The sequence below is a fragment of the Cryptomeria japonica genome, chromosome 8 (genome assembly GCF_030272615.1).
Source record: "Cryptomeria japonica chromosome 8, Sugi_1.0, whole genome shotgun sequence".
Classification (NCBI taxonomy): Eukaryota; Viridiplantae; Streptophyta; class Pinopsida; order Cupressales; family Cupressaceae; genus Cryptomeria; species Cryptomeria japonica.
This window is the reverse complement of record NC_081412.1, coordinates 141,886,610-141,900,577: the sequence shown is the minus strand read 5'-3', so window position 1 is coordinate 141,900,577 and position 13,968 is coordinate 141,886,610. Positions and strand designations below refer to the sequence as shown.

The following is a 13,968-nucleotide window of genomic DNA, read 5'->3' as shown; positions in this document are numbered from 1 at the left end:
AGGAGAAGAAAATGCATCAAATAATTTCACAATCACATCTATTTTGTCATAGATCACTTGATTCAATTGCAAAGTAAAAAGAAATTCTTTAGTAATAACATTAACCATGCAGGAAGGATCAATAAGCACTCCACGGCAAGGCATATTCTTGACTTTTGCAACTATGTATAAAGGACCATCAGGTGCTCTAATGGTTTCACTAGAATCAAATGTGATGGAAGGTTCTTTAGGGATTTCTTGCTGCTCTACAAAGTTAATCACATTCGGAGTCATAGACACAAGACTATCAGATGAGAAAGAGGAATCATTAACCTCAATTGCATTAGAAGTATGAGAAGTATGCGAAGGTAATGGATCAGTAAAAATCTGAAGATTTTGGTTAGGAGGAGCTACAGATGTGTTGCCTTTATCATTTACTCCAGAAACAGAAATAGTATTATTATCAATTAAATCCTGAATTTTACCCTTTAAAGAAAAGCATTTTTCAGTATCATGACCAGGCTGACGATGAAAATGACAAAAAGCTTTATGATCAAAATAAGGTGAAGTAATCTTTGCAGGATCAATTTGTCGTACAGGAGGAAGAGTAAGCACATTTTGTCCCAATAACTTATTCATAATATCATGCAATGATTCATTCAAAGGAGTATACTTTCTTTCTTTTCTGAAAAATTTAGAAATAGGAGGCACACCTGATGCTGCATTCACATTGTTGTTGATGATGTTTTCATTGAATTTGATGGAATCTCTATTCAGTTTAATCTTCCCAAATGGTTGTTGACTGCTATCACCCTTATCACTCAGAGCCATAGGATGTGATTGTTCCATTTGACTCACAGTCAGTTGATAATTGTGAAGAGTGGCGCACAACTGTTGGAAAGAAGTAAACTCAGAAAACAGGAGTTTGTCTCGAATATCTTTTTGCAAATTAGAAATAAAGATTCTTTGAATATCATTATCAGGCACTGGAAAAGAAATTTGAGCATACAAATGCTTATATCTACCAATGAAATCAGTCACTTTTTCTTTAACACCTTGTTTACAATGCATTAAATCAATCAAAGTAACTTTAGGACTTATGTTGTTTTGAAATTGTTGAATGAAAGCATTTGCAAGTTGTTCGAAAGAAGTAATAGAATAAGAAGGCAATGAGCAATACCATTGTAGGGCTTTGTCTCTTAATGTTCTAGTAAATAGTTTTGCAAGCAACCTTTGGTCATAAGCAAAATCAGTACATATTGTTTGAAAAGTCTTAACATGTGTTAGAGGATCTCCTTTACCATTATAAAGCTCCAAATGCGGGATTTCAACATGCTTAGGAGGAATAGCTCGAACAATGTCAAGAGAAAGTGGGCTCGCAACATCAAATGTGGGCACACTAAACTTAGATTGATTCATAGAGGCAATTTGTTGCTGTAAAGAAGAGACAGTTTGTGCAAGATTATTAATGGTAGCTTCAGTCGAAGAGTTCATATTAGGTGTGTTAGATTGAGATGGAGGTGTGATGTTATTGAAAGATGGTAAAGAGTAAGGTGGTGGGACCCTATGATAGTCAACCATAGGGGATGATTGGATAGGAGGAACACTACAAGGAGGAATGGAATGGTTAAATGAATTGCCCCCTTCCGTCATGTTCATTTGTGAAGATGTAATAGGAACACTTATTGAAGGAATGAATGAAGAAGTCGGATTGAATGAAGGAATAGGGTTAATTGAAGAAGGAGGATTGCCCCCATGACTGGTAATCACAGGAGGAATGTCTTGTATAGAGGTAGCCATGATGTTTGATGTAAAGGTAGGTAAACTAGCAATAGAAGTGGTCAAAGGAATAGAATGATTGACTTGTGTAGGAGGTTGTGTATAACCTAAAGATTCAGCACAACTCTTCATAGGCATCACGTTCGAATTCACAATGTGTGAAATACCACGCAAAATATCAATTCCATTCTTATCACTTTGAAGCATACGTTTTAGACCCTCAATTAAAGGAAGAGCTTGACTATCGGGATACTCATGAGACATCCATTGGTGAAAATCGTCAAATTGGTTATCCAATTTGGAAAGTTGTTCAATAGAAACTTCATGGGGAGCTTCTTCATCATTAGGAGGATTAGAGGAATTACCCATGTCCTCGTTAAAAAGACTACTCAAATTAGGTTCCATCTCCTCAGTAGTTAAACCTCGGAAAGACTTAATTCTACGGCTTCGTCTAACGAGAATAGTGTAAGTAGGGCTTATTGTTGTAAAAATCATGCACTAGAGAGAGAGAGAAGATTTTGATTTTAGAGGTAGCAATTTTCAGTAAAACCAGCCAATCTTCCAGATTTAAGCTGTTAAATGCAATCACAACAGTCTCCCGAAATTTCAGAAAAAATGTTCGGGACCATGGCGCTCGGAGTGCAACACGGTCCTTGCAACTTTTTCCGAAATTTGCAGGGATGAAAGGTATGATGATTTTAGAGCTAATCTAAAAAAATTGAGGGATTTTACGATCTGTAGATAGGCCAAATTAAAGTTGCAAATTCAAAATTGAACCCTATCAAGATTGTCGAAAAATGCAAAATTTGAATTTTGAAAAAGAGAGGGAGACTGAAATTTTGAATTTTATGATTTTTAGAGGGAATGTCAAGAGCAATGCAAATTTTGAAATTTAAAAATTGACTCAATTTCACGCAAAATTCAATTTTGAAAGCGGAAATCAATGTTGTTGTAATTAGGTACTTAATTTCAAAAGTCACAAAATGCAAATATTTGAATAAAGCACTGAAATTTCGAATGACTGCAAATACAATTTTCAGATCTAAGACAGTAAGAACACAATTTTGACACAAAATTTCAGTTTTGATAATTTTTAAATGATTAGGAGCCTTAGACCAAGCAATCACAAGACCAACTTTGACTGTAATTTTGAAAGTGTTATAATTGACAAAATCAGCCAAAATTCTGGATTTTAGCAGGAAAATACAGCAAGATCTCGCTCCCGAAATTTTGGAAAAAATGTCGGGGACGATGGCGCTCGGAGTGCAACACGGTCCTCGCAACTTTTTTCCAAATTTTCAGGGATGAAAGATATTGTGATTTTATTGCGGAATCCAAAGTTACAGCTGATTTGGAGATGCTTTGATCGGTCAAATTGTCGGACAAAGGTTGAATCAAGAGGGTTTCAAAAATTAGGGTTTTGACTTTTAACCACTTAATTTTCAGAATTAAAGCACAAATATGAATTGATAATTTGTAATAGAAGGACAGATCTGAAACAAGCATTAACATTTAGACATTTCGCAAGTTTAATTACTAAAAAGAAATTTTAGGGTTTTAATGCAATCACCTCTAAAACTTTGCAAAAGATCAAACATGGAAATGTAATCAATTTTTTTAGATCTAAGCATGAAAAATCAGAAAGGATGTTCACGTCGGGTTCACCAAAATGTAAAGCGGAAAATCACGGTCGAACCCTAGTTGGTCTCCCCTCTTCTAACTCCAAGGAGAGAGAAGGGAGGTTCGCTAGGATTCGATGGGTTTTCACTTAGGGGGAAGACTTTACATTCAAAAGAGGGGTTGAAACTCATAAGATCCAATCCCACACAAGGTAAGATTGGATGCTAGATGAATTTCAAGGGTTTGGAAAGCAAAGCTACCCTCTTTTGTAAAGAATGTTGATTAAGGAAATTAAGCTAAGAATGCATAGAAAGTCATAAAGATTCGCTTATAAACTGAGTTCGGGTTATAGGATGAAGCTGCGGACCTGGAATTAGCAGTAAAATGTCGATACGGCGCTGTCCTGCAAATTTGAGCAAAAGTTGTCGGGACGATGGCGCCCGGCGCCACGGTCCTCCGAAAAATCCGCGAAACGAAGGGGGATCTGTTCGTCTCTGCACAAGGATTCCAGATCTTCAATTTCAACCGCGTACCTGCAACCTACACATAGAAAAGCGAAGACGATTGGGGGGTTAGGGATTAGGGGTTTGCCTTTAGGTCAAACCCCGGTTTTTGAATTAACCAAGAAATGAGCAAGAGCTGTAAATGTAAATGACTGTAATGTAAAACAAGTACTAATACCTTGTTCTAAGGATGTTTGTATCCTTATGTGCAAAGGTTTAGATGTTGTATGTTGTATGTTGTAGCATGTATTATGTGATCTCCTCTTCAATGGTTGAATCCTTGTCTTGAATGCAACACTTAGCCTTGAATGGAGACTTAGAAGGAATGCTTGAATGCTTGAATGCTTGAATGCTTGAATGCTTGAGTATAGTTTCCACGCCTTTTCCATCATGTCGAATGAAAGAGGAAAATGTAGTTTATATACTTGTCAATTAGGGCTGATAGACTGATTTTCCCGACCTTAGGCCGACCAGGGAAGTATATTTCCAAATTGCAATCAAAAAGACCCGATATCACTTAGGAAACCGGGCCCAAAATAGGACCCAGGGACCAGGGCGCTGGGCGCCATGGTCCTGGAGGACCAGGGCGCTGGGCACCCTGGTCCTGAGGGACCAGGGCGCTAGGCACCCTGGTCCTGAGGGACCAGGGCGCTGGGCGCTCTGGTCCCACCTCCGGGACAGCGGGGTGCAAGGAGGTTCAGGCCAATGGTGCTTGAAAAATGCAGTTTTCAGTGTCGTGAGCGAGTTTTGGGGTCTCCATTCAGGTTGCGTGTTGCGTCGCCATCGTGAAGACCGAAATGCAGTCGAAATTGCAAGTGTCGCAATTTTAGGATGCTACAAGAGGTTAAGGTTAGGAATGAATTTAAAGATAAAAGGCTTCACACCTTAAAGAAAATGATATCAAATGATAGACCGACATTGAGTAATTATGTGAAAAGAATGCAGGAAGCAATAACCATAGGTGGAAACTTGTATAAATCATGCTTATCCCTAAACAAGTTCACTATGGATATTGAGAATAAGTCTCAGGAGTACAAGGATCAGTTAGAAAGCTTATCTAATTCAGTTGATCCATTATCAAATTCTTTAATCCAACATGAAAATTGGGTAATTTATTTTCTTGAGAAGATTCAGAGTATGAGCTATGATCGATAAAGGACAATTGACAGAGTTGGAGAACTTAGGAGTCATATTGTCCCTAAGTTGGATGTAATGATGAATGCTCTTCAAGATGCTTAGAGTTCTCTCAAGATAGGTGATCCAGATGATCTGAAGATCGCAGAAGTGCAGTCTTATCATTTAAGTGGATTTATAACAGTTTTTGAGAATCCGTAAAAGGGTTGGGATAGTCATTTGGACTCTTTGAAGAATTCGTATGCACATATTTTGAAGTTTTTGTGAAGACTATACAACATTTTTGGCCTTAATTCTTGATTTTCGGTATATTACCTTTGTCATTGATTTCAAAGGGGTAGTGTATAGGAGTGAAAAATGTTGATCTAAGGGGGGTTTTCTTAATTCTTTGATTCTTTGGAATTTGGTGATTACATTTTTGTTGCAGTGTATATATTTTGGTTTTGATCTGACACGGTCATTTTTCACTAAGTGTTGCCATCAATGCCAAAGGGGGAGATTATTGGCAAGAGACATTGAAGGTATGTTGTGATGTTGTCACTGATAGCAACTCGTATTAGAATTGTCATCCGCACTGTTTCATCATTCTAAAAGATTGAGTAAAGATTCCTTGAGTCTGGTAAGGTTCGAGAAGATGAACAATATATCTAATAGAGTGTACAGTATTTTGGTTAGCGGATTATTTTGGTTGAGTATTTTTCTTTGTGGATTCAAGAGATGTATTGGGGATATGCAATTTACCTTATTCTAGGTTTATAGCCTCTGGTTATAAGTTTTGTATAATTTAAAAGATCCGGTAATCATGTTTTGGTTAGAACAGTGGTTCTCAATGGTAACGTGTGATGATTTAGTTTGCGGATCTTGTGGATTCATTTTTGTAGTTGTTTGGGTGTTATAGGTTGATGAGATGACTTGTGGGAAGTGTGTGGAATTTTTTTTTATTTTTCAATCAGATTGAAGTTGACTTGTGTACATGTTTCATCATTTGTGATGTGCTCTTGAAGCCGACTTGGTGATGACCTAAATTGGTGATGTGGATATATAAGACAGTTTTATTTGACCATTTCAATAATTTAATGATTGTGTGGGATATGTGTATGAGCGATTGTGCACAGTTTCACGTGTGCATGGTGAAGATTGGTGCTTCGATATGTTGCATAAAATCATAACAGAGCAATATTGCAGAGTAGAGTAAGAATATGTATTGTGCTTAACCGAAACTATATCCAGGAATTATTTGATTCTATTTCATAGTTCAAACCATTGTTATCTCTTAAAAACATTTGTAAGGCAGCGAGCCTTCTGGGTTGTATCCCTTTCTTGTAATTTGAGCAGTGAGCTCTAGGCAGTGTGCTTGAATGCATGTACATTCTCCTTATGTAATATTTATATACTTTTAGTAGAGTATATTAATATTGTGGGTTATAATCCCATCGTGGTTTTTCCTTTAACCAGGTTTCCACATAAAATTTTTGGTGTTATGGTGTTGTTGATCTTTTCTTTGTGTTTCCGCACTCTAATTTATTTCATATGTATTAAGTGGTTTAATGAATATATTGTCAAAGTTGAAAAATTGCAGAACACTCATTTACCCCCCCTCTCAGTGTTCCTTGATTCCAACAAATGGCTTCAATTGGGGTGGCATGGGTGATTTGGGGTGATGGATTTTGTTTTCTTCAATTTTGAGGCTTCTCCCTTTTTAAGAATCTTTCCAGTGTTAGGGGTAGTAATGTCCTTCCTCTTGGGTGCCATAATTATGTCCTAGGGCTCTGAATTACACTTCTATTCTACTCTCATACCCTACAATAATTCTCACAGGTTTTAACAAAATCACATTGTACAATGCTTCACAACTGCTTGATTTTTGAAAGCCTTAGTATGTAGTTGGACTTTTGAAGATTGCTTCTGGTCGTCTAAAATCACTCTTTGTTGAATCACTTGAATTTAGGGTGTGCAAATAACTTGGAAAATTTGGTTTTATTTTTTGTAGGACTCCACCATTAATTTCATTCATGAAAGAATTGTGAGATGTTGGCCTTGAAATTTGAACTCAACTGTTGATTTAGAGATGGATGACCACAATCATGCTCTGACCCCTTTTGACTGCTAATGTGGCATCTTTTAAATTCTTTCTACCACAACCTCTTAATTTTTTTCATCCTCAATAGTTTTCCCTCACTATTCCTCACCACCTTTTTCTCTTTTTAATTGGGCCATATGGGATAGCGAGTGTTGTCTTCAAAATCTGATTCACTTCAACATCCTATTTATGATATGATAACTCTATGCAAAAGGGATAGTAAAGAGAAGGAAACTTCTAGGACAACATATGACAAGGTTTGATTTAACCTCCTACACTTCAGACCTACTCAGAGTCTAGGCGGGTATACCTTTGTGAACTAAATTCACACTTCCAAAAGATAAATCCACAACAAACCAGTCCATAAAACCAGTGGATCTAATCACCTTGAAACTAACTGAAACAAAGGAATGAAAATTATACTCATATTTAGTATTTGACCTGCAAAACATGTAATAGACAACCTCGATCTATACTAGTGCCTTATCCAAGGTCACAGAGTCATCTAAGTTCAAACAATACTCTCACAGTCAAATATCTATACATATCCCATTAGTTTGGCTTCTGTAGATCCCTATATATGCCTGACACATATAAGAATTTATGCACACCAAATTAAACTATGCTTTTCAAGATTCAAATATCTCACAAGGAATTTACTAGTAGAAGTGATCCCGCATATTTAATTTCCCTCCTAAAGAGAAAATCTAGCAAACACATCTACTAAAAGTTGCCTTACAAACCCTATTCAAATGAAATAACCCTAGATTATTTAGAATGAAACAGTAAACACATGCAAACACATTTGAAGACAACACAAATTTTTACTCAAAACCAATGGCCTATATATTGATATTCTTCTTCAAAAAATCATTACAAAAACTTTCGAATATTCTCCATTAAGCTTAGAAAAGCTCAGATAAATTTCTGCAGCGTTTTCTTACAATTATTTGCGATCATCTTTTCACTAGTCCTGGTATCCATTTATAACAATATGGATGCACATAGCTTGGACTTTCCTAGGAGAATTTGTTACAATCATTTCTTTCCAAGAAGAAGTTACAAAGATCTTTTAAAAAATAGTTACAAGTCCTTTTCGACCTCCGCAGCTTCTTCTACTTGCTGTTCGGTTAAAACCTCTTCTAACTGTTCAGGAGAGCCCTCTAACTGCTCTACATCCTGGATGGCATATTTTCTTGTCCACTCATTGTACACATCATCAATTGGCCACGTGAAGTTAATCACTTTTTCCTTTGCCTTGGTTAACCACTTCTAGGAATTTTTCACCTTGTTGACCTCTGAATTGAGAAAACCATAATGAGATTTGATTTTCTCTATCTCCTAAATTGTTACAACAAAAAAGGAAGCATCATCTAAATCAACAATTCCTTTTATTCTGGCTAATAGTTTGGCCTCTAATTCCTTAAGCCACACTTGTTTGTCCTTTAGTTGATCTGGGCTGACAAAAACTCTTGGGAGTAATTCAAAAACCTGATCAGTGTACTCCTTCTTGTACAAGTTGATCTTCTTGTCAGCATTGTCTATCCCTTCTACCAATTTTACTAGATCCTTGGTGGTATCACAAGTGGATTTGATGATAGGATCAGCCCCAGCTTCATCATAAGATACACAAATAAGCTCCAAGTCCTGCTCTCTAGGCGTCAAAATGGCCTTATCTCCATTAAGCTCATTCCACATATCCAAAATCTTGCTTATGTTGTTATATAATAGTGAGGCACTCATGGTATTTGCAAAACTTGAGATGGTAGCCCTTACTCTTTCTTCATACTTCTTTGCATACAAGGCTTGAGCCTATTTTAAATTCTCCAATTCTTGGGGAGTAATCTCAATCATTTGGGAGCTAGAAGGTGCTGGAGATGGTGGGAACTCAATGATGGGGCTGGTAGGTGGAGGTCTTGCAGGAGAAGAGGAGATCATTAGTGTTGAAGACTCACCTTGATGGTACTGTCCTGTCAACTGGCTTTGCAGCTTAGCAATGATGCTATCTTTACCTCTTACCTCTTCCTTAGCACTGTTGTAAGCCTTCAAAATTGTCTCCAACTTGACTTGGAGATTTACTTTTTCCTTAGCTTCCCTTTCTGCTACTACAACACTAAATTTTTCAGTTTCTAGCACAGTGCTAGCAGCTTCCACCACCCCTGTGTTTTGCACTCTTTTTACTATCATCCCACCAAGGTAACTTGACCCTGGGGTGTCCTTATTTCTCCTATTTTCATCTCTTTTGAGGGACCACATGACCAATGCAGCATTGTCTTTGCTAAAAGTGATTCCCTCCATGGGTTTAGTTTCTTTCCTCCCTGCCTCCAATACCAAGGCATCTACTATGTCCCACTCAAGGAGAATGAGTACTCTAGCTTGTGCCACCATAGCTCTTCCTTGCTCAGGACTGATGGTTTTAAACTCATCTATCATTTCTTGCTTTATTTCCTCCTCCACCAGAGTTGGATCTTTGTGAGGCTTCTCACCTTTTCTCTTCTCACATCTTGCATTGTATTTGTCAATATTTTGCTTCCATACAAATTTCATGAATGCTCCTGATGTAACAAAGTTATTGTCAGCCAAGAAGTCATCATTGGCCTTCTTGATCTTAGGATCCCACTCCTAGCCCTTAAACTCATTGGTAGTGATGTTCATCTTAGTAGCGAGGGGCTCTTCTGGCATTCCTTCCTCCACTTCATCATATGTGTAGGCTATTTCTCCCAAGCTACCTAATTGTATCAGCTACTCAGCTGCTGCCTATTCATCTCCTATATGAATAGGGGATTGGGATGGAGAGTACAAGGGTGTATTAGATTGTACTTCTTTTCCTACTCTCTACTTCTTTGGGATCTCTTGGATGTCAATGACATTTTCCTTTGGAGGTAGAGGGCTCCCCTGTTGTAGGCATCAACACACTATAACTAGACTTCTTGTGTAATGTATAGTCACCAGGAGGGATTGCTCTAGTAGGGGTAGACCTACTTGAAACCATTCTTGCCTTTTCAGGGTTGTTTTTAACCACAACCTCCCTCTTTTCTTTCAGAGTTTGCATTACATCCTCAAAGCAAAGAATTAGAAACTTTATTTTCTCCTCAAAAGGGAAAAAGCTAGACAATGGGTCATAGCTAGTATCAAACTAATGTACAAAATCTAAGGCCTTTTTATAAGCCACCCATTTTTCCTTCCTCAGCTCCTACTCATCTAGATCAAACTCATTTCTAATGAGGTCTTCAGGAAACTAGAACTGATGGGGTCTTCCTTTGCACACTGCTCTCTTTCTAAACACACCATTAAAGAAATCTTCAGGATTGACACACCTGGACACTGCAGTTGACAAATGATAAGGTTTGAGAAAATACTCAAAACAATTCCAACCTCTCTTGGTTATTACAAATTGGTGGGCTATAGTAACTGTAGGGAAAATAGTCCCTTTACCCCTGTCTGTTAGCTCTGCTTCTTGCATGCTACCAATTTGTCTGAGGATTTCTGTAGTTCCCACTTTGAGAGGGACTTGATAGGGCATTAAAAAGGGAGTGCCTTTGAAACCAAATACTCTGAAAATTGTGGAAACAGGGTATAAGTAAATATCACCCCAATTATGAACAATTTTTATGTTTTCTGCAAATTCTTTTGGTCTAATAAATTCCAAAAGAACCTTGGGGATTCTTGGGTTTTCTGAGTAGAGGAGAGTCCTAATCTTTGATGCAAAATATTTATCAAATTTTAAGAAACTGGCATCATCTCTATCCCATTACAACACTATACTCCATAGTTGCACTGGCATCTTTTCTCCATCCTTCTCTTTTATAAGGTCCATTCCACTTGCAAAATAATCACCACCTTTGGACAAAAATAGATGCATGAGGAGTGAATACCATCTGAAAGGCCTATCAACCTTTCCATTCTTTATTCCTGTCAACCCTCCATGGATAGCATCAGTAATAAAAGAACCATAATCAAAGGTTACTACAAGAGAAGGATTCAAAATTTGAGCAATCATTAGCATGTAATGATTGGGTATATTTGCCTCAGCGTCCTCTCCCAAAATCTGGCAAAGTGACCAATACACTCCCTTAGCCCTAAGGGTGAATAGACTCAATGAGAAGGGGTCTTTAGTGTTGGGTCCTACAACTATCAACCCACCTATCTTCACAAAAAATTCCTTAAGAGGCCCATTTCTAAGGTGGTTCCTCTGTGCACTGTATACTTGAGCTAATGATTTGAAGTTAATGGGTTCCAAAAAATTGGTAAACTCATTAAGCCCAAAAGCACTTCTAAATTCCTCATTATTGATTTCAATGAGAGCTTTCCCATTTATATCCCTAATTCTCCTTGTGACTGGATCATAATTATGTGTGATCTGAGTTAGGAGATCCATATCCATGAATACTCCTGGAACTACCAATTTTCCAACATCTAACTCCTAGATGCTATTCTGCGGGGCTGGGGAATTTCTCATGCCAAATTTAACTTTGAACAACCCCAACCTAGACAACCCAACCTATGGGTCTCTCAACCAGTTACCCTTGTCATATAACCCCTCTCCTATTTTCAAAAAAGGAGCTCTTGGCACTAATTCTTTCACCTTTGATGCCTGATTAGTTGACAATGTCAACTGTTCAAGAAAATCATCACAAATGGCCCTTTCCTAGTAATTAACTTTCCTTGAAAATTCTCTCTTAGGTGCCATCTTAAAATATGCAAGCAATTTAAACTATTACCCCAACTGGTTTTGTTACAAAATCAAGACCTCAATTAACAAGCACTGCTAAGGAATTGCCACACAAAAGTACAAGAAAACCTATTTTAGCTTGAAGGAATCTGCTCTACAATTGAATGAATATGCTCTATATTTGAAGAAAATAGCTTTGCAACCACTCCTCTGCAACAATTCTTTGGAATGATACCTTTACTCAATCGATAGGAGATCATATATGGTACTCAGGCTCTTAACTGCGACATTGATACCGCATGCTTCGGCCATCCCTTCAGAATTGAATTCATGAGAGAATTCGAATTTTTTGCTCCAACGGGTCACAACATACCTGCACATTCTTTCCTTTTGCTCTTTCTCTCTTTCGCTGTTTCACAAAGCATAACCTTCAGGCAATTTCATTAAATGAAATCACGCCAACCGTCCAATCAAAAGAAACTTAATCGACCTTTAGACTGACTTAACAGCTTTACCTTCGCACTGGGCCCTACCTCTTTTTCACTGTTTCGTGGGCTTTATCCTCCGAGCACTTTTCCTTCATGAAGTCATGCCAGGCGTTAGATGGAACTTTAACTGCTTGACATTTAACTCTTACCGAGACCGTCAACTTCTTCATTAACCGCGCCTTTATCCTGACTGCTAACGGTCTTTCACCATTTCGCATAGCTTAAACAACTTTCAACTTTGGGCCATGAAACAACATGAAGCATTGGATCAAATCGAAGATGACCATCCTTTAAGGGATACCTTTATGATTTCTTCACTTAGGCTGCTCTATCATTGGTTATTGAATACCACATGGTAGTCAACCATTAGCTTTGGAAAGCTGTTCGAGTCTAGTTCAACGTCAGCCACGTGTCTTTCTCTTATAACCGCCGGTTACACCTTGGCGGGCCCTCAACTTCTTCCAAAACATGTCCATGGACACATCAACATCTAGCATTACACCTAGATGAGCCCTTTTTCCTTTCGCTATTTCGTGAAGCATATCCTTCGATTGGTTTGTAACTGCGAAACAACGCGAGCCCTTGGATCAAAATGGAGTTGATCCCCTTTTAAACTTCATGCTTTATCCATCTTTGAGGCCCAAAAACCTTTTCTCTATTTCACAAGGCATAAAACACGAGCACTTTACCATTGTGAATTCACACGAGCCGTTGGATTATATTTGACTTGCTCGGTGCTTAACAACTTAACAAAATTTGGTAGACGTAGGCCCTCTAACTCAAACTCCATCCACTTGGCATCTAGTCACCTTTTGAACTAACATGTCAACCTTTCATTTGCTGAGAGAAAAAACTAGATTCCACCTCATCCTTGACACCTATATCTGCTAGGTCATTTCTTATCTCATGACATGACTCACCTCTGGGACCCATCTTTTAACCCTTAGAGCTGACTTGTTGACCATTGTGACCTCCTGCCACATGCCATCATCTTACTCACCATTTTGACCAATTGGACTGCCTGCTTGGAGTGCCATGTCATTTCGCTACTTCACGAAAGCTAACTGTCAAGCATTTTCCTTCTGCGAAGCTGCGCTGACCGTCAGATCAAATGAAACCTGCACATCTATTATGCCCTTATAAAAACTCCCTTTTCTCAGACCGAAAAACCTTTTCCCTTTTTCATAGAGCATAACCTTCAAGCATTTATCAGCCACAAAACAATGTGAACCGTCGGATCAGATTAGACTTGATCACCTTTTAGTCACTTAGAAAGTCTTCGCTGCAGGGTCCCACCAAATGCTTTCATTATTTCATGAAAGGTATTTCACTTGCAAGTTTCAGCTGGGAAATAATGCCAGCTGTTAGATCTTGAATGAGATGAAGACATTTTAAACCAAACCAAATGCGCCATTTAAAACGCATTTCCCTTTCACCATTTCATGAGTCTTAAACCACGTGCAACTTCGCCTAATGAAACAACGAAAACCATAGATCCATCTGAAAGCTGCATGCAACTTATTGGGTCTGACAACATTAGGAAGAAAAGACATAAGGCTTGATTTTTTACAACTAACTCAAATAACCGCCTAGGCAAAAGACATGGGGGGACACCTCTTACAACCCCAAGACACATTACTTAAGTGGATAAAGTAACAAAGGAATAGAAACCAGAGGGTTTTTTGATAAAACATTGAATGATTTAAAATTGAA

The 13,968-nt window shown here is 38.0% G+C and overlaps 1 pseudogene; it reads right to left on the bottom strand.

Annotated features, from left to right (window-relative positions):
* Positions 1-12,473, bottom strand: part of LOC131857553 (fructose-bisphosphate aldolase 3, chloroplastic-like) — a 118,140-nt pseudogene extending 105,667 nt beyond the window's left edge.
* Positions 12,474-13,968: the final 1,495 nt, after the last annotated feature.